Source organism: Lissotriton vulgaris, unplaced genomic scaffold, assembly GCF_964263255.1.
Source record: "Lissotriton vulgaris unplaced genomic scaffold, aLisVul1.2 SCAFFOLD_2727, whole genome shotgun sequence".
NCBI classification, from domain to species: Eukaryota; Metazoa; Chordata; class Amphibia; order Caudata; family Salamandridae; genus Lissotriton; species Lissotriton vulgaris.
In genome coordinates, this window is record NW_028240770.1 from 163,610 (window position 1) to 188,354 (window position 24,745).

The following is a 24,745-nucleotide window of genomic DNA, read 5'->3' on the forward strand; positions in this document are numbered from 1 at the left end:
GCAGATGCATGCTGGGTATCGTAGTGTCAATACTACCAACTTCGTACCAAAATCATAGTATAATTTGTCCATTGAACAAAATACTTTATAACTGCATAAATGCCAGTTCATTGGTAAAGAGGTACAATGCCAAATGCAAATAGGTCCCTGTGCAAATAAGCTGAGTACATTAGGTCACATATGTATATATTTTCAATTGTTTTTCATGAAAATACCATAACATACAAAAATATATATCTCACATTATAAAAATATACATTTGATAAATTTATATATTATATACAGTTTAAAATTAGAAACATCCTCTAAAACCATAGGTATTCCCACAATTAGTTATATAGATCTAACGGACTGAATTCCAAATTTATGCAGACCTAAGCTCATTTATGCATTGGGACACTGTACCGCTAATATTATGTGCAGGATTGCAAGTTGGATCCCGAAAGTCCGTTTATAGCAGCATGTAAATATGTCTTCAAATAAAGTGCGTGAAGTGATATTTTCTCTATACCCAAATATTCGTGTCTTTTGGTATAAAGAAGAGATTTTTTATATTTAATTGGGTTTTTTTGAAATACTTTTTTTAAAATTTATATATATATATATATCTCGGAGCAATTATATTTTCAAAACATCTATTCCACAAATGCCAGACGCATTTTGCCACGGTCGCCTTTATCAGTGTCAACCAAACAATTCATTCAATTGTCATTTAATTAAAGTTATCATGATTCGAAAAATCAGTGACAGTAAAAGAGGTAGTGAGAGTAACTCTCCGGGCAGTGACTATAGCGGTCATCTTGTAACATTGTTGTTAATACAAGCGCGGTATTAGGAAAGGTTATTTGCTAATGCATGTTATTTAACAAGTGCCTATCAACCATTCGTTGGGCTGTCCTGCATCTCGCCCTGTATGGGCAACAGAATACCTGGTTCAGTATCCCACTTGAACTGTAATATTGCAGTTTTCATCCATCTCGCCCTGGTTTGGCAAAGTAACTTTTATGGCCATCTGTAGTTACTGCTCGGGCTCTAAAATTAACTTATGTGAATCCACATTTCCTCTTCTTTATTTAAACCTTTCGAGGCTTTGCACTGCAACTGGATTATGTATCTTGATTCTAGGGTAACGAGTTTTCTGACTCTATCTCCACCCCTCTCATCTTTTCCCACCTGTTCCAGACAGAAACATCTCAACAGGCTGTTATTGCTGTTGTGTTTCAAATCAAAATGCATGGCAACTGGATAGGTTTGATCTTTATTTGTGATCACCCATAAATGTTCCATGATCCTTTTTTTAGTGGGATGAATAGTACTACCTACATATTGTTTCCCACATGGGCATTCTAAGCAGTACACTGTGTGGTCTGAGTTGCAGTTCAAGAACTTTTTAATCTGCATTTTTGATTTTCTCCCTGGTACCACGCATTCCCTCACTCTATTGCTATTTTTACATGCTTTGCATCTTGTGCAGGGGAAAAACCCTCTGATTTGATCCTTCCTCCTTGCCTTTCCTAGAAAGTGACTTCTGACCTCTCACTCACCAACGACCCCGCAACCGCCAGAACCAACTTAGAGAACACGTCAAGATATATTGATTTCTTTCTAAGACCCTTTGTTGAAAAAGTTCCTTCTTACCTCAAAGACAGCAGAGACTTCATAAAGAAACTCAGTGATTTTGTATGGCATGCCAACTACATACTCATTTTTCTTGATGTATGTAGCCTTTATACATCAATCAGGCATGAAGATGGTATTAGGGCATGTCGCAAATTTTTGAACTCGAGATCAATTTCATATTTCAGTCATACTGAAATGATCATCCAGATGATGAGATTTTGTTTGGAAAATAATTTCTTTGTCTTTAATGAGAAGCATTACAGACAACGACAAGGGACAACGATGGGAACTTGTTTTGCTCCCAGCTTTGCCAATTTATTTATGGCAAGCTGGGAGCAGCAAGTAGAGAGGACCCACCAGATGTATCGCAGCCATGTGAAACTATGGCTGCGTTACATCGATGACCTGTTCATCATCTGGGAAGGCTCACAACAGGAGGCAGTGTGTTTCATTGATGATTTGAATAGGAATGACTTGAACATCATCTTGGAGGGTCACATGAATACTGAGACTATGATGTTTCTAGACCTGCATGTTAAGGTATGTGATGGCAGACTATCAACTAAATTATTCCGCAAAGAAACTGTGGTTAATACCTTATTGCACGCAGATAGTGGACACCCGAAAGCCTCTATAAAAAGCATTCCTTTCAGTGAGTTCCTCCGGGCTCGGAGGAACTGCAGTACAGAACAGGATTTTCAGATTGAAAGTGAGTGTATGAAGGAACGTTTCTCTGAAAGGGGATATCAATATTCTGTTATAGGGGCAGCACTGAAAACAGCTAGTGCGATCAGTCACTCTTCTTTACTGGTTGCTAATGATGACTTAAAACCCACTGCATCCAGTGATGTGATAAGATTTATATCTACTTATCACTCAAGATCCTGGCAAGTACAAAGGTGCTTCAAACGTCATTGGAACATCCTCAAAACTGAGCCTACTCTGACTGATGTTCTGGGTGATAACCCTAACATGACTTACAGGAAGGCTCATTCTTTGAAGGACAAACTGAGTAGGAATGATGTTAGTACTAACATAACTAAAGGCAATGATATTCAAGGCTTTTACACCTGCATGAAATGCAAGGCGTGCAGGTACAGTAACAATGTCAAGAAAGTCTTTTTCCCAATAGAAGCTGTAGAAAAAACCATTAACAAACATCTCACATGCTTGTCTGAGTATTGTGTATATGTGCTGATTTGCCCGTGCTCCAGGAAATACGTGGGGAGCACCATGTTCCCAGCAAAAAAACGTGTCCTGGAGCACATGAGATCAATTGACAATAAAGACCAAACCTCTCCAATTGCTCGTCACTTCGAGGAACTGCACAAGAGCAATAGAAACTTGTTGAAGTTCTTCGTGATTGACAAGCTACCTATCATGAAAAGAGGAGGGATAAAATCCGTAAACTTAGACAGATGGAGAATAGATACATTCTCCAATTAGATACCCTGATGCCGAGAGGGCTTAACTCTGAAGAAGAAATGAAATGGCATCTGGGGGAATAAGAGCCTAAAACTGCGAAATGTATGACATGATATGTACTGTTTGTCTATAAAAGATCTTGCCATGATGTAAGCACTTCAGTACCTTGTGAATTCGATGTATGCCCGTAGTCGACTATGTGTTTTTCTGCTGATTTTAACTAGTTGTAATTGTTGTTTCACATTTCTTTCACTATTTTTCAAGACTCATAACCCAGAGAGGGCTTATAACTTGGTATTTGGGAATACAGGAGTTCTAACCTACACGAAGGAATGAAAGAAGTTGCCGAATGGATGAAACAAAGCCGTCTGAAACTGAATTCAGACAAAACAGAAGTCCTCATCTTAGGTACATCCCCCTCTGCATGGGACGACTCCTGGTGGCCGGAAGCCCTCGGAAAAGCACCCATCCCGACAGACCACGCACGGAACCTAGGCGTCATCCTGGAGTCTTCACTTTCAATGAACAGACAAGTCAGCGCCGTATCCTCATCCTGCTTCAACATTCTTCGCATGCTCAGAAAAACATTCTGTTGGATCCCCACCGAAACAAGGAAAACAGTCACCCATGCTCTGGTCACGAGCCGTCTGGACTACGGAAACACCCTCTACGCAGGTACTACCGCTAAACTCCAGAAGAAACTCCAACGAATCCAAAACGCCTCAGCCAGGATCATATTAGACATCTCTGGTCACCTGAAAGACCTCCACTGGCTACCCGTCAATAAGAGAATCACTTTCCGACTACTAACCCACGCACACAAATCACTCTACGACATTGGTCCCGAATTCCTCAACTTACGACTGTCCTTCTACACCCCTTCCCGCCAACTACGCTCTTCCAGCCAAGCCCTCGCCACTGTACCCCGCATCAACAAGACCACCATGGGAGGCAGATCCTTCTCATACCTGGCTGCTAAAACTTGGAACTCACTCCCCGCGTACCTACGCCTCACCCAGAACCACCTAGCATTCAGAAAGCAACTTAAAACGTGGATATTCGACAAGTAATCCTCCTCCCCTTTCTAAGCGCCTTGAGACCCTCTGGGTATGTAGTGCGCTATACAAATTATCTGACTTGACTTGACATTGGCCCATTCTTTTTAATTTTTATTTTAGGTAATCGGAGTACATTGATGTACAGAAAGAAACCTCACTTGGGTATTGACTATTGGAGATCATGTGGACAAGAAAATATTTCTCACTTGGGAGTTGGCAATTGATAAGACTGTTTGCGCGACAATCTACATACTTAATGTGAATACAATGCTGCTCACTTGAGCAATTTGAAGTTTTCCTATGAACTGGCGAACATTGGTTGTGGCAATCATGTTTATAGAATGTCATTATCCAGATGCTCCGCGTCTCCGTTCAAACAAAGATTTAATTGTATTAGACGAATACACGAACGAATACATTATAGTTATGTTCATGTTATCTTCCATGCCTTATTTGTATGACAGGATTGTCTATAGATATACTTGATGAAATGTATTGAAATGAGCTTTAGAGATACAATGTGTTAACACTCCACTCCAAGATGGCCGCGATAATGGGGTCTTGAGTCCTTTGTTTATTTTTGAGCTCTTATCACGTAAAACTTTATTTAATGTTTTGAACACTGGCAATGTAATTACCCATGACCAAGGCGAAGGTATCGCTGAAACGCGTTGGGGTTATTTCCGTGTTTACCATCACGATGCCGCATTTGATGAATTAAAGAACATTGGAATGCGCAAAAAGGATTGGAAGTGATTTTTTTCCTGTCAAGGAGAGTGCATTTGCGTGGCTGTTGCTGCTACGCACTGTGAGCCTGAATTTAACACAGGGTTACCTTTGCCCCTGGATTGCACCGTTGTGCTGGTGTCCCGGCACTTTGCGAAGGAAGTGGAACTGCGTATATGTATATATATATATATATATATATATATATATATATATATATATATATATATATATATATATATATATATATATATATATATAGCAGCCTGTCCCGACGTTGTCCGGGAGCAATTAGGCTTCAGGGCCCCCGCCCGCCCCAATGTTGTCCGTGGGTCTCCCGGAGCCTTCCTCCATATATTGCAGTATTATACCTCTATGTTTACTTTGTATGCTTTTGTAACCTGCACACATCACTTTTTCCTCCTGTAATGCAGTATTATACCTCTATGTTTACTTTGTACGCTTTTGTAACATGCACACGTAACTTTTTCCTCCTATAATGCACCGTTTGGCTCACTTTTGTAATGCTCCGTTTGCTTCCTCTTGCTCCGCTTTTGTAACCTGCACACGTAACTTTTTCCTCCTGTAGTGCACCGTTTGGCTCACTTTTGTAATGCTCCGTTTGCTTCCTCTTGCTCACAATTGTCATTTTTGCTTCATTTTTCCACCGCTCACCGCTCCTAAATAAATAAATAAATAACCTACCTCATCCGCCGCTCACTGCTCCTCCCCACCTGTCCGCCGCTCCTCACCGCCTGTCCGCCGCTCCTCACCGCCTGTCCACCGCTCCTCACCACCTGTCCGCCGCTCCTCACTGCTCCTCCCCATGCCATGTCCGCCGGTCCTCCTCGCGCTCCTGGGCGCCGCTCCTCCCCGCGCTCCTCACGTCAGCTCACACGCCTGCGGCCGGCGCTTCTTCCAAGGGACTACTTTTTTTTCAGTAAATTTTTAAAATAACGTATATTTATTACGTTTATATAGCCTATGTCCATCTGCACACCCTGACGATTACAACAATGTATCAGGTGTGTGGATTGGCGCTGTGGTTCCCGAGTTTACCCGCCTCAAAGGTTCAAAGTTCTTCCTTTTTACGGAAACACCCTATACGCTGGTACCACCGCAAAACTCCAGAAAAAACTCCAACGCATCAAGAACGCCTCAGCCAGACTCATACTAGACATCCCGCGTAAAAACCACATCTCCGGACACCTGAAAGACCTCCACTGGCTCCCCGTTAGCAAGAGGATTACTTTCCGCCTCCTGACCCACGCACACAAAGCACTCTACGAACTTGGTCCCGACTGCCTCAACTCACGACTTTCCTTCTACACCCCCTCCCGCCAACTACGATCCTCCAACCAAGCCCTTGCAACTGTACCTCGCATCAACAAAACCACCATGGGAGGCAGATCCTTCTCCTACCTGGCAGCTAAAACCTGGAACTCACTTCCCACTCACCTTCGCCTCACTCAGAACCACCTTGCATTCAGAAAGCAACTTAAAACCTGGATATTCGACAAGTAATTCCCCACCCTTCCTCAAGCTCCTTGAGACCCTCTGGGTATGTAGCGCGCTATATAAATGACTTGACTTGACTATAGATACATATGCACCTAAAAATCACTTCTATGGCAGGCCTTAACAATCCTGGAGGCAGAGTGCTTGGTTTTATGTGAGAGGGTGCCGTATCATGAGCTGAGCCCCTCGGCAGCTTTCGGAACCATCTCCTTATAGCTGTTCTATGATATAGCCATACCATATACTCAAGTGCATTATAATCCTTGCGGTTAATGCTAACTTTGGTTTGGCTTTATCAAAACATGTCGTGTAAGGTGTCAAACACTTTGGAATACTACCCAACCGTCAAGTCCTGGCACCGGGGGTAGCATTCCACCCTTCTAGAGGGAGAAGACATGTGGTTATTGGTACACCGGGTTAAAGTTAAACAGAGCCTAAGCATCACAAAATGGATGCTGCTGCCACAGACAAAAGTCTGCCCTGCTGCTGCTGGACAAAACTCTGGCATGGGAGGCCTGGACAATAGGTTTCCTGTCCAGGGAGGTGCCAGCACCTCCCCAGACAGGCTTTAGTGTATTGGGGCAGGGTGGGCTGCTTTCAGTGAATGCTTTTCAGATACTGCCTGCGGAACACAAGGTGCTCCATGCATTTCCCAGTTCAAACCGGTTGCTGGGGCACTCAGCCCCAGCTCTTGCACGAAACTGGACAAAGGGGAAGGGGTGTAACATAGAGTTAGTCCATCCCCTATCCTTAGTATAAGTATAGGAACCCAGTCCCTAGGACTTTGGATTACCCTGGACGAAACTCTGCATCATAAATCTTGGACCTGCGACATTCCATTTCGACTGGAAGACGGAAGAAATCTCCCTTGTGGTCAAGGAGTGACCACCCTATTCAAACAGGCAACAAAAGCATCTTTGCCAGTCTCCATTGTCGAGGCTCCCGCCGGATCCCGAAGACTCTGTGTGACTCAGGACACAGACTTCCAGACATCTCTGATGCTGACCTGCGATCCCAGCAAAGCTGAGACCTGTAGCGGACACGAGAGATGTGGGGCCGGAACTCCTGGACATCCTGCATTTTGCACTCTACACCTACTTCCCAAAGTTTCCCGAAGTTGTGCATTAGGGTATTTGAAGCACCAGACCCGAGCACCATCTGCACCAAAGATCAGCGGCCCACAATTCACGAGTGTCCCGTGGGCCCCCTTTGTGCATTTCAGCTTGACGCGTCTTCGCGGTTCCTAGTCTGTTGGCTAGTGAGCCCCCAAGAAGACAATCCTTTGTTTCAACTTGCTTTCCTGGTTGCTCCAGGCTTGCTCCAACTTCTCCCCTAAAGAGAAGTTCCTCAGACCTTGCTGGTCTGCACCGAAGCCAATCTCGACATCTTGCATGGATTGCGTTTGCCAAGGCTTGTTGGGTCCAATCCGGATACCGACACCGCAGTCAACTAAATCCTTTGTAGGACAGCTCGAATCCAGCTCCTGGTTGTCCTTGACACCTCCTGGTCCTCGTGGTTGAAGAGACAAACTTCACCTTTTCACCTGAAATCGCCCAACATCTGGTGGCATCTTCCTGGCGCCGCCCTGGTCACTGACAAGTGACCCAGACTCTGTCTCCTTTGCTTTCAGGTTCTTCAGATCTTCGATCCACCCTTGGATCCACCTGGACACTTTTCCACTGGTCGCCTGAAGCATTTCTTTGCAACTCTCCATTGGAATTGACGACGAAACCCGACGCCAAAAGACACCTATTCACCCGGCTTCCGTGGGTGAGGTAACACAAGTACTCTGGTAGTGCTGAGGTAATTTTCCCTCCAAGCGTCCTAGTCTAAAAGGGTTTCATCGTAGTTAACCTAGAAGTGCCCTTAATCTTTAAAATTGTAACTTGTTTGTTTCCCATAGTCACTGCACGCGTCTCCCGTGGGCCTCCTGCACCCTATCCTTTAGTGGTTCTAGGAAGCCCCAGCGATTCCACGGGCCCTAGGCCTGCTTTCTATCTCTCACGTGGTTCTTATACCACTATTTTAGTATATGGTTTGGGAGGCCCCTAGGGCAAAACGTACACTGTGCAACTTATCGTATGCTAATTAGGTTCCTTGTATTGTACTTTTACCTCTGACCTCATAAAGAGCCCAGAAGGGTTGTGTTTAGAATAAATACATATATATTTGATATATACCTTGTGTGGTGTGCTTTCATTTGGTACTCAAGAGATTATAAATGGTAAAACAACTTGCTTAACTCGCCTCTAAGTCTTAGCCTGAATTCTGCTCTCCACTGCTACCACTAGGATAGCTTTCTAGAAGGTTGACTTTACATCTTGTTTCTATTTGATGTAAGAAGTGCTGCTTTGCATGATACCCACTTATATGTACTGTATTGCGAAGTACGGATTGGGTACTAGGTACAAGGAATTATGTATTATACCAGTGGACAAAGATATTGAGATTTTGGTTTATATTTTCTCTAGGTTCCATGATGATAAAGTGATTGGAACGAGTCCACAGGGAGAGGCCACACACCTCATCCTATAGGACATCGTAGCACAAGTGAGTTTTAATTGTACTATTGATTTTTAGCTGTATATAAGAGGACACGCATTGGGTTTTTGCTACTTGTTGATATAAATATGGTTTTGGTCCACAGATACGTGATAACTGGGAGTTTCCCCTTTTAACGATTATAAAGACTGACTGGCAGGGCGTTAAAGCTGCCAGTCCGATGTGAGCTTAAATGAGTCGCTCGAGCTGCGTGTGGAGTGTTGTCCTGTGCTTGTGGCCGCTCTGGGGGCAAGAACTGCAGCGGAGCCCTTTAATTTGACTATCCTGCGACCTGGGAGCATATCGGCTCGGTCACCTCGGCAGGGGGAGAGCCTGATCTGTCATCTGCCTTGGGAGCGGGACTGCGAGGTCCAGAAGTGCTAGCGCCGTCCACCGCGTGCACCTGGTTCCTCTTCACGCCCCCTTCTCCCTCCGACCTGCCTGAAATCTTTAAAACTCCTCGCGGCCCCCGCTGGCGCGGGAGCCGCTCGAGCTGCGTGTGGAGTGTTGTCCTGTGCTTGTGGCCGCTCTGGGGGCAAGAACTGCAGCGGAGCCCTTTAATTTGACTATCCTGCGACCTGGGAGCATATCGGCTCGGTCACCTCGGCAGGGGGAGAGCCTGATCTGTCATCTGCCTTGGGAGCGGGACTGCGAGGTCCAGAAGTGCTAGCGCCGTCCACCGCGCGCACCTGGTTCCTCTTCCCGCCCCCTTCTCCCTCCGACCTGCCTGAAATCTTTAAAACTCCTCGCGGCCCCCGCTGGCGCGGGAGCCGCTCGAGCTGCGTGTGGAGTGTTGTCCTGTGCTTGTGGCCGCTCTGGGGGCAAGAACTGCAGCGGAGCCCTTTAATTTGACTATCCTGCGACCTGGGAGCATATCGGCTCGGTCACCTCGGCAGGGGGAGAGCCTGATCTGTCATCTGCCTTGGGAGCGGGACTGCGAGGTCCAGAAGTGCTAGCGCCGTCCACCGCGCGCACCTGGTTCCTCTTCCCGCCCCCTTCTCTCCTCCTCTATTTTAACCACGCCTGGAACGCGTACGCGGGACGCGCGCGGACGACGAAGCGGGCGAAGACCGGGCCAAGAGCGGGCCTGTTTGTGCCCGTTCGTGACCGGCAGTGACCGGACCGGACTACCCCCCTAAATCTTCCTGCTGCCTGATTTCCTGTGGATCATGGTCGGTCGCGAAACCAGGAGCAAATCCCTGTTGGCCGGAGGATCTCAATCTGCCGCAGGAGGTATGGAGAAGTTTCTTACTAGGGCTAATAACATTATTGACAAAGAAATTGTCACACTGGAGAAACGACTGTCCAAGGAACTAATGTCTCTTAAACGTTCTAGTATGGGCCCTTTAGCCAATGCTAAAACTCCCGAAAGACCTACTGACTGCTTGCCTGTGGGGGATGCCCAACTTTTACTTCCCGATTCTGCCCCCCCCGCTAAGTGTAGATTCTGTTGTTATATCTAATCCCCCCATTATCGTAGCTGATTCTAGCCTTGTCTCTGATTGTGCAAATGTTTCCTTTCCCTCTGTAAATGATGGAAATACTACCCTCCCTGCCACTCAGGGGGGGAAAGAAGGGGCTATTAAGAAACGGAAGAGACAGTATAACAGTAAGGGTAAAAATACCGGGAGGGCATCTAAAACAGCTAGAATAGATGGAGAATCTGTATTGTTGAATTCCAACGGTGAAGGGAGCTCACCCAGTAACGATATCTCTATGGATAAAATAGCAACCCTACTAAAATCGTTTATTTTTCCATTAGAGGCCAAACTAGATAGGCTTGATTTCAGAATGTCTAATATAGAGAAATCAACTGCTATACTTCTAGCTAACTCCTCCAAGCCTAATAGTTCTGGTCTCCCTCCTAGCATGCCTACTCCCCAAATTATTCCTCCAACTACTGTGTCCCAAATTCCTGTTCCAACGACCGTAAGCACCCAACCTGTTCCCCAAGTTTCCAATTCGGTTAACCTAATTGCCCCACAGAATATTCAAGGCCCCCCGCCAGGTTTGCATATCCCACCCGCACTTATGTCTATCGATACCCAAGGGCCCCCACCCGAAGATCTCAAAACACCAAGAATTAGACGGCCTGATCTCCCACCGGAGGCCAACCGGTTTATGGTAATTCTGGCAGGAGCACCTCCATTAGATAGGGGTGAAACTGAAACCTTTAACTCCCTTAAAAACCAAGTTATAAAATGGCTTAATTGGAACCGACCCTTACCGGCACACCTGCACAATGAAGTTATCATGGTGAGGAGGGTACCATGGGTTGGTAAAACCCCTAAATCCATTAAGGGAGATTGTATCACTGTCAGTTTTAGAGATCCACGTACAGTGTCCTACATATGTGCGGGTGTTAATAGATCTTTAGATTCTACTATCCAGACTCTCCCTGTCTCCTTTTTCTTCCCACCACCTATTAACCCCATGTACTATGATGGAAGCAATGACTGGACTAGGGTTGAACGTAGGGGAAGGCCTTTTCGCCCAAGACACACCAGATTGCCCCCATTTCAGACCCCGCAGAACACCTTCTGGGATTATAATCGATATAGTTGTCTTGATGGGCTTGAAGGAGTCGACTGACTACCCAGTGTTTAGACCACTGTTCCCCCTCTACCCAACGAGACTAATTCTTTCGATAGTGGGGTTACTGTGGAGTATTACACCTTACCAGTAATGGTTGGCAAAATAACTTCTGATTTACCCGATCTGATCCCCTTAACCCTCGATAAACCAACTGAAGTCCATCTTTCACCACCCGATGAGGCTATTGCTGATAGGGGATGTACAATGATTTCTCCTTTAGAAGAGATATCTACTTCAAGTGATCAAGGGTATTCCTTGTTGAGCTGGAATATAGCTGGCTGGCGTCAGAGAGCTTCGGCTCTAGGGTGGAGGGAACTTATTCTTGGGTTTGATATTTTATGTTTACAGGAAACATGGTCCACTATAGACATTCATTTTGATGGTTTTGTTTCTTATAATTGTGTTGCACAGGAATCCGTTATGGGGAGGGCAAAAGGGGGCCTGCTTGTTCTAATATCAGTTGATCTCCCGATAACTGTAGGTTCAAATTCTATTGTTGGCACACATTCACAAATTCTGGAATTACAAGCCAAAAAGGGTAGGAACACTCTACTGATCAATCATTACAATAACACATTTGATCCTACCAGCACCCTAGTCGTGGACGAACTGGAAGCCTTTTTAAATGAAATCTGTAATAAATCCCACACATCCTACGACATCATATGGGGAGGGGACTTCAACATCAGAACGTGCCCGCACCCTCACACCCCAGTTTGTGGGTTTGATGGGGAATCGGGGGAGAATTTAGCACATTTTCGACACTCCCCATATGGGACTTCCCTTAATGGTCTCCTGCTAAAATTTGATTTAGTTATCCACCAACCAGCTCTTGATAAAATGGGCAATATTGTTCCAACTTTCAAAGGGAGGGATACTGAGTCGGTTATTGACCATTTGTTGATTTCAACCCTTTTGGTGCCATTCTGTACAGTGCCAATCATTAAGGACTATTGTCTGAGCGATCATAATGCCCTAACTATGTCTATTCTTATCTGGGGTCCCAGAATTACGCCTACAGGCAGGGTTGTTGACAATATTGTTCCAAGTAGGCCTAATGGAACCCGGATAAAGTGGTGTATGGAAAAATCAGAAAAACTACATAGTACAGCTGTGGTAGGTGGTTCCAGACAGATATTTCGCTGTCTGGAAGTCAATGCCCCCCTATGGGTATTATAGCGGATTTTGAGGATCTTGGCACTATTATTAATAGAATTTTTACTAACAATAAGATCAATTCTAGACGGGATAAGGTTGGCTGGTTTGACCAAGCCTGTACAACAGCGCTAAAAACTCTTAAGCAAGCACTGTCCAATCTCCCAAGAGACAGGGAAGTGATTAAAACCTTGAGGTCCAATTATAATATAGAACTTAAACGTAGGAAAAACGAACTCCGGGAACAAGCCTGGGACAATTTGGATTGTGCTGCAGCTCTCCGGGACTGTAAATTGTTTTGGAGTACTATTAACGCCCCATTCCTCCAGAAAGAAGATTTCCCAGTACTTACCGCATTAGTAAGCGAAGATAGCTGGGTCCGATATTTTTCAGGAATTTTTGACCCCCCTGAGGAGTCTTATGTTAAAACCTGTATGATCCCCAGCTGACTCCGCAGCCTTTGGGAATTACCATCCGAGAAGTAGTCACGGCAATTAATTCTAGTAAAGGAGGTAAAGCCCCAGGACCCGACGGGGTCCCGATAGATCTATACAAACATGATCTGGCCCTTTGGAGCCCTCTATTGACCCAGGTCTTTAATGCTGCCACTGATTACTCCACTCCGGCAACCTGGAGTGAATCCGTTATTATCCCGATTTATAAGAAGGGAGATAGAGGGGAGGCCAAAAACTACCGCCCCATCTCCCTTTTAGACTCCTCCCTTAAAATTATGAGCCGGGTACTACTGCTACGCCTGGAGGAGTGGGTGACCGATAATAATATCCTGGCACAATCCCAATATGGCTTTAGAAAGGGTTTGGGGACCATTGACCAGTGCATCAACCTCAACCTTTTAATAGGTAAATATACTAAGGTCAAATCCGGCTCCTTATTCCTTTGTTTTGCGGACCTCTCTAGTGCCTTCGACCTGGTGAATCATTCCCTGCTGTGGACAACCCTTCTTGATATGGGAGCACCCTCAGCTATTATCCATTTCTTAGCTAGGTTATATTCCAATCTTTCCACACAGATTCGATATGGACCAGCAGGAGAGTGTACGAGAAAGATTATGGTAAAATCAGGCATTAGGCAGGGGTGCGTATTGGCCCCCTTGCTTTTTTCCCTTTTTATTAATTCTATGGAACGAGAATTAAAACAGGTCCAAGCTGATGCACCACAAGCAGGAGGCCTACCTATTCCAGTGTTGTTATATGCGGACGACACTGTTTTATTATCTAGAACCCCAATCGGCCTCCAGCGGCTAATGAACTGTTTTTATGATTTTATTCAGGGTAAGAAACTCAAAATCAATAACTCTAAAACATTCATAATGGTCTGTGGCAAAAAGGTGAATCACCCTAAGTCTTTCTATTTTAAAGATAACAGAATTGAGGTTGTAGATAACTTTTGTTATTTGGGCATTACTTTTAACAGTCGGGGCTCATGGACACCTGAACAAACTAACATAAAAGCCAGGATGGGGAAGGCTTCACTAGGTGTCTTCCGTTTTGCCAATAAACTGGGCAGCCGACGGATTCCAGCAATGTTAAATATTTATAGACACAGATGTTCATCAATAGCGCTTTATGGTTCAGGGGTATGGGGGTACGGGTCTAACAGAGACTTGCAAATTCTGGAAAATTTGTTTCTGAAACGGTTATTTTGTTTACCTTCATCGGCATCTAACTACCTGGTCCACGAGGAACTAAGGTTGGACCATATAGCCGATTTAATCGAATTGAGACCTCTCCTGGTATGGAGGTCTATTTGGCTGAAGGATGAAACAAGTTTCACAAAGAGCATTATCAAAGATTGTTTGTATTTGGATAATTTCAAGAATATACCATGGATAAAGTATGTGACCACTACCTTTAAAGAACTCTTTGATTTGGATGTACGTAAAGATCCCGAGATTGTAACTACTTTATCCAAAAGGGAGGTGAAAGAAGAATTTTTGAGGGTAAAATTCGATAAACGGAAAGCAGATACAAGTAACTACTCAACCCATGCTTTCTATTCCTCCAATGCAAACGAGGGACCTGGTTTGCCTACCTATCTTAAAATCATCTACAGGCAATCTCACCAATTCGTCCTATCCAGATTTAGACTTGGTATTGTCCATAATCTTGTGGCCTTTCCAAAGATGAAAAATTATCCAACATCTGCTTGTCCATGTGATGGATTAACCAAACAAAGTACCCTGCATTTTATGTTAATCTGCCCCCTTTATAAAGCCCTACGTATTGTTTATCTGAAACCGTTATTTAAAAAATACTCTGTGTCTTCTACTTCAAATGCCATGAAATTGTTATTTTCGCTTGCTAGCCCGGATCTGTGTTTTTTTATTGCAACCTTTATCCTGAAATCTGTTGCTGCAAGAAAAAGTATGTTTTTTAGCTATTTTTTTGTTTTTTATTGGTTGACTTCTGTATGCCCTGAAAACAAACCATGATGATATGTACTTTCCCTGTGTAATGTTACATGTTCGATTTTATTTGTGTACTTTTATGACGTTTTTTTAAACTGTCGAATAAAGTTATAAACTGAACTGACTGACTATGGGTCAAAAACTATATTCCTCTGTTAGAATTAGGTGAGTCTGCAGGGGTTACAATCTCTCTCTGTTAGTTGGGCATGACGGCAACACACGTTTTGCTTGCCTGTTATGCGATCGTTACTCCCCAGTTAATAATGTGTGGTAGGCTGTGATATCTATTTCTTCACTCTCCTTTCTTCACGGTTTTTCCCTCCTCGGCTCAAGTATGAGAAAACTATTTGGTGGTGTTTTTTCTATTTTTGTCATGTCAAATGAAATGATAACTTGGTCTCGAATCTGCTTTACCTTATTTGCCTCACTGTCGGGTGTCTTAGCTATTATTGGTGGTGGTTGGCTGTGGTTTTTTCTTGAGGCACCTTGGCTTTTTGGTTTGGACTTGGTAAAAAGATCAACGTATGTCAAACCCGTCGAGGTTTATGATGAGGTATATTAATTATGTGTATAATAATATTCTAGCCCTGATGAAGTCTGTGGTTACACCACGAAAGACGAAACACGTGTTGGCTAGGATCAAGTGTGATAAACATCAGTGAAAAATAAATGGAGAATAAAAAGATCGTCCCGACTTTGATTTACTGAGGACATTTATTCATGTGAAATTTAGCTTAGGATATACTCAAGTGTTGGCATCAATAAGGGTCATTTGGACTGGTGCAAGGTGCCCACTAGAATAGTGGACAGCATATGCCAGGCCAACTTCTCACATTCGCCTTGGCAAAAGGATAGTCTTGTTCCCAGAAGTGCTCTCTAGAGGTGAACGGGCAATGCAAGGCCCAGGGAGGCAAGCCCTCATGGCAGCCCCCCTAGGCCCCAGCAGCAGCACGCTCCGGCAGGAACAGCACACCAAGACTGAACTGAACAACTTCATGTGGTCTCAGCCCCTATATTGATACTACATTTTCCTTTGTGTAAAATTGCAGGGCATAGGGGAACCAGATGCAACTGGTTCAGGGGGGATTTGAAGCACTTTGTTTTGCCCAGCTCCTCTCCCCTATGTCAGGTGGGGCTCAGTGATCAGACACACCTCAGGGGGATGAGCAAGCATTGTACATGGGAAGCACCAGCCTATTCGGAGTCAGGGGATCTCTCCTCCCGCCACTCTCAGCTCAGGTGTCCCATTCAGCCTAGCACTGACTCATCCCGCCCCTCCTGGAGCCACCCATGCCCCTCAGCTCCTGTCAACCCCAAGCCAGACATGCAATTCACATCAGGCAGGCAGACACACAGCACAAGTGGCATTTTAAAATAACCACAATAAATCTGCGCACACCATTGCACAGCATTAATTCACACAATTTCAGACACACCAGACTTGACCATACTGCTCCTCTCATAACAGGAATTACCACTGACACACACTGATCAGGGAATCCCAAATGCATTCCTATGGGAGGGCAGGCAAACCTTACAAATGTAACACAGAGAGCGCACGCACTTTACACTGGGTGCTAAAGTGCGCAGAGGCCAAAAACCACCAATATCACGTTACAGAAAAGGCAAAACGTTTAGGGGTGAATCTGCCAAAAAGGGCCAAGTCCAACAACGATGGATTGAACCCAGATCTTTGTGACTGGGGTAAATGTTTGTATTGTTCAGCATTCCGTCCATCAATTGTTCCTTTTGCTTTTGTCGCCCTAAGTTGGAAGGGAATGCCCAGACGTGGGTCCCGTGCTCATTGTGCCACTGCATTCAAGCTAGCCTGGCTCATATGAGGTGATGCCCCGAAACCGGTCCCAGGATGCTTGTTTCCAGTCCAGGGACAAACTAGCTTGGCAGATTGGATTGGACTGATCCCATGAGGAACAGGGTCAAGACTGATTTACTTATGGCTGGGTCCAAACTGGGGTTGTGAGGTGAGCAAAGGAACGATGGATTAAACCCAGATCACTTGACTAGAGGTAAATGTTTGATTTGCTCTGCATTCCGTCCATCATCAGTATGTCTTTGGCTTATTCGAACAGCCATGTCTTTAGGGCCATTCGGAATTCCGGCAGTGAGGTGATGGTCTGGAGGTGCATAGGGAGGCTGTTCCAGGTCTTTGAGGCGGGTTGCAGGCTGCAGCACTGCCTTCTTAGCACTGAAAAGCATCAGGTCATTGCTTAGCTGATGTCAGGTTGCTGGCGAGGACAAATCATGGAGGCAGAGCAAGAGTGGATGAGGGCTGACATGGGACACTTTGCAGTAATACAAGATACCACATAGCAGATGTAGCTAGAGGGGAAGTGGTAAGGCGGGAGAACAGGCATAGGATGAAGGGGCAAGAGGAGAATGGCTAAGGCGGGAGAACAGGCATAGGATGAAGGGGCAAGAGGAGAATGGCTAAGGCGGGAGAACAGGCATAGGATGAAGGGGCAAGAGGAGAATGGCTAAGGCGGGAGAACAGGCATAGGATGAAGGGGCAAGAGGAGAATGGCTAAGGCGGGAGAACAGGCATAGGATGAAGGGGCAAGAGGAGAATGGCTAAGGCGGGAAAACAGGCATAGGATGAAGGGGCAAGAGGAGAATGGCTAAGGCGGGAGAACAGGCATAGGATGAAGGGGCAAGAGGAGAATGGCTAAGGCGGGAGAACAGGCATAGGATGAAGGGGCAAGAGGAGAATGGCTAAGGCGGGAGAACAGGCATAGGATGAAGGGGCAAGAGGAGAATGGCTAAGGCGGGAGAACAGGCATAGGATGAAGGGGCAAGAGGAGAATGGCTAAGGCGGGAGAACAGGCATAGGATGAAGGGGCAAGAGGAGAATGGCTAAGGCGGGAGAACAGGCATAGGATGAAGGGGCAAGAGGAGAATGGCTAAGGCATGATGACATTTATAGGAGGGACAATGCAGCGACAATGCCCCTAGGACTAAACAATTTCTTTCGGCTTTAGGGGACACAGTCTATTTAGATGCTAGGAGATGAAGGCCATAGTATCCTCAATTTAGCAGTTAGAAAAAATGGCATGCTGCATGCTTTATGTATCAAAGCGCTACACAGTGGTGACACTTAAAAGCAGCAACAAATGGCTTGGCAAATAGTGGGGGGGGGGGGGGGGGACAGAAAGTTACCAGTCTGGAACAGAAATGTTTGAAAGGGACACGACGAGAATGGCATACGATTGAAGAAGATTGAAGTCAAAGGATGTAGGAGAACACAGTGGAGAATAGGAATGAGCATGGGTTGATGTATTCAAGACAGGCGTACAGTGAAGCAGGTCATAGGACTGTATAATAAACGATGCAGGCAACAGTGTATGAATTGGGGAGGCGACACAAGCAGAAAGAAGAGATATGAAAAGGAGAACTTTAAACAGATACTCCAAGGACGAAATGCGGCACATCAGCAAACAGAGTAAGGAAGAGCATGCAGCACGAGCTTTGTTGGGGGAAAATGGAAGATGAAGAGCCTGGGGGGGGGGGCTGATCCAGACGCTCACCCGTGGGAAACTGCAGACACCGGTGGGGGCCATGGATGGCAGGCGGGGGTATTAACGACTGGGCATTATTGTAGGACACAATGGTATCAACCGGACGGGTATATGTACACACAGCAGTAAAGGAGCAGGTCTGTCGAGTGGGCGGGGTCATCACCTGTGCAGGGGGGTAGCCATAATGGGACCTTGGCGGGCATTAATGCGGGAGAAGGTGGAGATTTATTTATTTATGCATTTATGCATTTTTATATAGCGCAGACCTTACCCGAAGGCGTCAGAGCGCTTCACAATAGGAACAAAAAAGATACATGATGAGAGCATTACACGAGAACACAATACAAAAGCCGACGTTAAGTTACATAGGGTAAAAGTGACAATTGTGAGCAAATAAAAATACATGAGGTAGTAAAAATGGAAAGAGATGAAACATGATGAGATCATTACACGAGAACAGATGACAAAATCAGACGTTAAGTTCCAGAAGGTAAGTGACACTTGTGAGCAAACAAAAATACAAGGGGAGAGGGGCTTTCAGCAGCCAATGCGGTCCACTCAATGTGAGCACAGACACTGCCCCATGAAGCATGCGCACTAAACAGGCAGAAGAGAGGGGGGAGCTTGAAAATACATGCCGCTCTGTGGGGGGCGGGGTACAGCACCCCGCTCTCTGATTGGCCCCCCTCCACCGACGTGGCATCCAGACGCCCTGCACTCTAGCGCCGCGAAGGAGCTTCTATGCGCTGACCTGCATCCAGCGAGGGGCACTGAGGACCCCACGAAGAGGGGGCACTGACCGTCCGGAGGAGGGAACAGAGCACGGGTGAGTGAGCACCCCCCCCCCCACGTGTCTCGCTGATGGACTCAGAGGGGGGGCATAGACAGACAGCACCAGCCGCAGCGCCTGCTGATGAGGGGGGGGGGGTACGTGGGGGGCAGTGAAGGGGGGCATGAGCCCCGCACCAGGCTACACTTTCAGTTAAATCTCAATCTGCCCCTTTAGAGATCCGCGGTGTGATCCGCTCTTTGTAGCGCCAAGAAGCGATGGATGCACGAGGCGCCTCGTGGACTGCAAAGAACAAGAGCAGCTTCGACCCGCCGCCCCCTCTCTGTGCCTCCCTCCTGCCCCTGTTTCTTCTCTCTTTCTCTCTCCCGCTGTCTCTCTCTCTCTATTCCTCTGCCTCTCTCGCTCTCTCAGGGTTTCTGTCTCTCCCCTGTCCTCTCTCTCGCTCTCTTTCATAGGTTTTCAGTCTCCCCTTGCTTCTTCTCCCTCTCCCCGCTATCTCGCCCCCCCTCTATCTCTCAGGGCTTCTGTCGCCCTCCTGCCCCTGCTTCCTCCTCTTCTTCTCTCTCTATCTAGCTCCGTCTCTCCCTTCTCTCTCTGTCTCTATCTCTCGCTGTCTCCCTCTCTCCCCCCCCCTCTCTCTCCCTCTCTCTCTCTCTCTCCCTCTCTCTCTCCCTCTCCCTCTCTCTCTCTCTCTCTCTCTCTCTACCCTCCCTCTCTCTCCCCCCTCTCTCTCTCCCTCTCTCCCCCTTCTCTCTCTGTCTCTCCCTCTCTCTCTGTCTCTCCCTCTCCCTCTCTCGTTCTTCTCTTTCAGGGTTTCTGTTGCCACCCTGCCCCTGCTTCTTCTTTCTTCTCTCTCTTTCTCTCTAGCTCTGTTTCTCTCTGTCTTTCCCTCTCTTTCCATTCTCTCTCTGTCTCTATCTCTCGCTGTCTCCCTCTCTCCCCCTTCTCTCTGTCTCTCGTTCTTCTCTCTCAGGGTTTCTGTTGCCACCCTGCCCCTGCTTCTTCTTTTCTCTCTCTCTCCTTCTCTCTCTTGCTCTCTAGCTCTGTTCCTCTCTGTCTCTCCCTCTCTCTCCCTTCTCTCTCTGTCTCTCCCTCTCTCTCTGTCTCTCGTTCTTCTCTCTCAGGGTTTCTGTTGCCACCCTGCTCCTGCTTCTTCTTCTTCTTTTCTCTCTCTCCTTCTCTCTCTCTCTCTTTCTCTCTAGCTCTGTTTCTCTCTGTCTCTCCCTCTCTCCCCTTCTATTCCTCTCTCTCCCTCTCTCGTTCTTCTCTCTATCTCTCAGGGTTTCTGTGTCCCTCCTGCCCCCCTCTCTCTCTTTCAAGTTCTCTATCTGCATCCTGCCCTGTCTCTCACTTCTCTCTTTATCTCTCAGTGCCATTTCTTTCTCTTGCTCACTGAATTATTCTCTTCTTGCCGCCGGCTCCATCTGGTGTTCTAGTCGTGTGTAAAGCACATATTGCCCAGATCACAATTCGGCCCGGGCACCCCTTAAAAAGTGGCCCACATTCGCGGATTTCACCCTTTTATAAAACAGCATTTGGCTAGTCTCATTGGGCTCATTTTTAGGAAATGTTTGATCAATTACATATTTTAAAGCTCATAGAGCCATACACATTGGTGAAAGCTTGAAGCACTACATTTTGGCTGTTAGAGTGAGGTGAAATAAAGTGGCCAAAACGCCACAACTCCTGATGCAAACTCTTAAAACTTGGCCAACAGAAGATTCTTTTTTATTGTAGTTTTAGAGTCAACTCAGCCTGAGGGCAGTGATTATATATGCACCAGTCACATTAAAAAAGATCAACTTAATGTTTGTTTTAGGCCTTAAGCAATGAAGTTATTTGCCCAGAATCACAGCCTGTTGCGCTGAGGCTGGGACTGGAACCTATTTCCAAATTCAGCAGGGCGGACCCTGACATTACATCCTCTTAATTTTTCTCACTGAAAGATGCCTCACAGCGAGGCCTATCCAAACGTACCCATCTGTCTACCAAGACCTGAAAGACTCTGGCACTAAGGTGCCAACAACAGGACCCCAGCAGTGCCCCTTCACTTACCCTTCAACCACCCCAGCCAGCCACGTACAGCGTCAGGGCGATGACATAGCAGGGGAGGGGTGGAGTAAAGCACAGAGCTGCTGCTACTCCAGGGAGCTGAGGTGATACTGTCCCACCGGCCAAATAACCTGCTCCCAGCCAGGCGCCTCAGTTTAACAGCACAGCAGGGAAGTGAGCGTCTGTCCTGGCCCCACGGGGGCCAAGCTACAGACTGCAGGGGCGAGCACACTGGCCTAGCGACGTTCCTGCAAGCTGCCCCCTCTATTACACTGGCTGGGCTGTGAAGAGGCAGTAAGGCACTGTGGGCCGGTTGATTGAGCTAACAAGAAAACGGCCCACAGGTGACCCCTGGGCACCGGCCCATCGGCCGATGCCCGACTGCCCGCCTTCTCAATCCGATGCTGTATGTGCCTCGAGGGCAGCACCGCAGCGCTATAGTGCAAGTCAGTCGAGGCAGGGGCCAGGCCTTCATTCGGCTGGTGAATGCAACGATGAGTCGGTGGGAGTTTGCATTAATCTTCCTGTATGAGGTGAATGTGCCACGGTACAGAGGGTCACACCAGGTGTCTGCACTGACTCGCCTCCCCATCTCCTGTGTGAGGTGAATGTGTCACGGTACAGAGGGTCACACCAGGTGTCTGCACTGACTCGCCTCACCATCTCCTGTGTGAGGTGAATGTGCCATGGTACAGAGGGTCACACCTGGTGTCTGCTCTGACTTGCCTCACCATCTCCTGTGTGAGGTGAATGTGCCACGGTACAGAGGGTCACACCTGGTGTCTGCTCTGACTTGCCTCATCGTCTCCTGTGTGAGGTGAATGTGTCACGGTACAGAGGGTCACACCAGGTGTCTGCACTGACTCGCCTCATCGTCTCCTGTGTGAGGTGAATGTGTCACGGTACAGAGGGTCACACCAGGTGTCTGCACTGACTCGCCTCATCGTCTCCTGTGTGAGGTGAATGTGTCACGGTACAGAGGGTCACACCATGTGTCTGCACTGACTCGCCTCACCATCTCCTGTGTGAGGTGAATGTGTCAGGTTACAGAGGGTCACACCAGGTGTCTGCACTGACTCGCCTCACCATCTCCTGTGTGAGGTGAATTTGTCACTTCAGAGAGTGTCACACTGGGTGTCTGCTAGACTCACCTCACCGTCTCCTGTGTGAGGTGAATGTGTCACGGTACAGAGGGTCACACCAGGTGTCTGCTCTGACTCGCCTCACCATCTCCTGTGTGAAGTGAATGGGTCACGGTACAGAGGGTCACACCTGGTGTCTGCTAGACTCGCCTCACCGTCTCCTGTGTGAGGTGAATGTGCCACGGTACAGAGGGTCACACCAGGAGTCTGCACTGACTCACCTCGCCGTCTCCTGTGTGAGGTGAATGTGCCACGGTACAGAGGGTCACACCTGGTGTCTGCACTGACTCGACTCACCATCTCCTGTGTGAGGTGATTGTGTCACGGTACAGAGGGTCACACCAGGTGTTTGCACTGACTCGCCTCCCCATCTCCTGTGTGAGATGAATGTGTCACGGTACAGAGGGTCACACCAGGTGTCTGCACTGACTCGCCTCACCATCTCCTGTGTGAGGTGAATGTGTCACGGTACAGAGGGTCACACCTGGTGTCTGCACTGACTCGCCTCACCATCTCCTGTGAGCAGTGAATGTGCCATGGTACAGAGGGTCACACCGGGTATCTCCTCTGACTCGCCTCACCATCTCCTGTGTGAGGTGAATGTGTCACGGTACAGAGGGTCACACCAGGTGTTTGCACTGACTCGCCTCACCATCTCCTGTGTGAGGTGAATGTGCCATGGTACAGAGGGTCACACCTGGTGTCTGCTCTGACTTGCCTCACCATCTCCTGTGTGAGGTGAATGTGCCACGGTACAGAGGGTCACACCTGGTGTCTGCTCTGACTTGCCTCATCGTCTCCTGTGTGAGGTGAATGTATCACGGTACAGAGGGTCACACCAGGTGTCTGCACTGTCTCGCCTCACCATCTCCTGTGTGAGGTGAATGTGTCACGGTACAGAGGGTCACACCTGGTGTCTGCACTGACTCGCCTCACCATCTCCTGTTTGAGGTGAGTGTGTCACGGTACAGAGGGTCACACCTGGTGTCTGCTAGACTCGCCTCACCGTCTCCTGTGTGAGTTGAATGTATCACGGTACAGAGGGTCACACCAGGTGTCTGCACTGACTCGCCTCACCATCTCCTGTGTGAGATGAATGTGTCACGGTACAGAGGGTCACACCAGGTGTTTGCACTGACTCGCCTCCCCATCTCCTGTGTGAGATGAATGTGTCACGGTACAGAGGGTCACACCAGGTGTCTGCACTGACTCGCCTCACCATCTCCTGTGTGAGGTGAATGTGTCACGGTACAGAGGGTCACACCAGGTGTTTGCACTGACTCGCCTCCCCATCTCCTGTGTGAGATGAATGTGTCACGGTACAGAGGGTCACACCAGGTGTCTGCACTGACTCGCCTCCCCGTCTCCTGTGTGAGGTGAATGTATCACGGTACAGAGGGTCACACCAGGTGTCTGCACTGACTTGCCTCACCATCTCCTGTGTGAGGTGAATGTGTCACGGTACAGAGGGTCACACCAGGTGTCTGCACTGACTCGCCTCACCATCTCCTTTGTGAGTTGAATGTGTCACGGTACAGAGGGTCACAACAGGTGTCTGCACTGACTTGCCTCACCATCTCCTGTGTGAGGTGAATGTGCCACTTCAGAGAGTGTCACACTGGGTGTGTGCACTGGCTCGCCTCACCATCTCCTGTGAGCAGTGAATGTGTCACGGTACAGAGGGTCACACCATGTGTCTGCACTGACTCGCCTCACCATCTCCTGTGTGAGATGAATGTGTCATGGTACAGAGGGTCACACCTGGTGTCTGCACTGACTGCCTCACCATCTCCTGTGTGAGATGAATGTGTCACGGTACAGAGGGTCACACCAGGTGTCTGCACTGACTCGCCTCACCATCTCCTGTGTGAGGTGAATGTGTCACGGTACAGAGGGTCACACCAGGTGTTTGCACTGACTCGCCTCCCCATCTCCTGTGTGAGATGAATGTGTCACGGTACAGAGGGTCACACCAGGTGTCTGCACTGACTCGCCTCCCCGTCTCCTGTGTGAGCCGATCTTTTTAAATCGAACATAACAATATGGTCTAAAATCTTATGTAATGTTTTTAATAGAATTTCTAAATCAGGTATTCCTTCAACATGGTCCCAATCGGTGATTGTGCCGATTTTCAAAAAAGGGAATAGGGGTGACCCTGGTAA

At 47.3% G+C, this 24,745-nt stretch overlaps 1 protein-coding gene across 1 annotated transcript in view; it reads left to right on the plus strand.

Moving 5' to 3' along the window:
- The first annotated feature begins 19,206 nt into the window (after nucleotides 1-19,206).
- The window catches only part of LOC147672879 (uncharacterized), a 69,510-nt gene continuing 63,971 nt past the window's right edge, over nucleotides 19,207-24,745 (plus strand). Inside the window, exon 1 of the mRNA XM_086947955.1 lies at nucleotides 19,207-19,425. The gene's annotated coding sequence lies outside the window, so the exon portion shown is untranslated. The remainder of the gene's footprint in view (nucleotides 19,426-24,745) is intronic.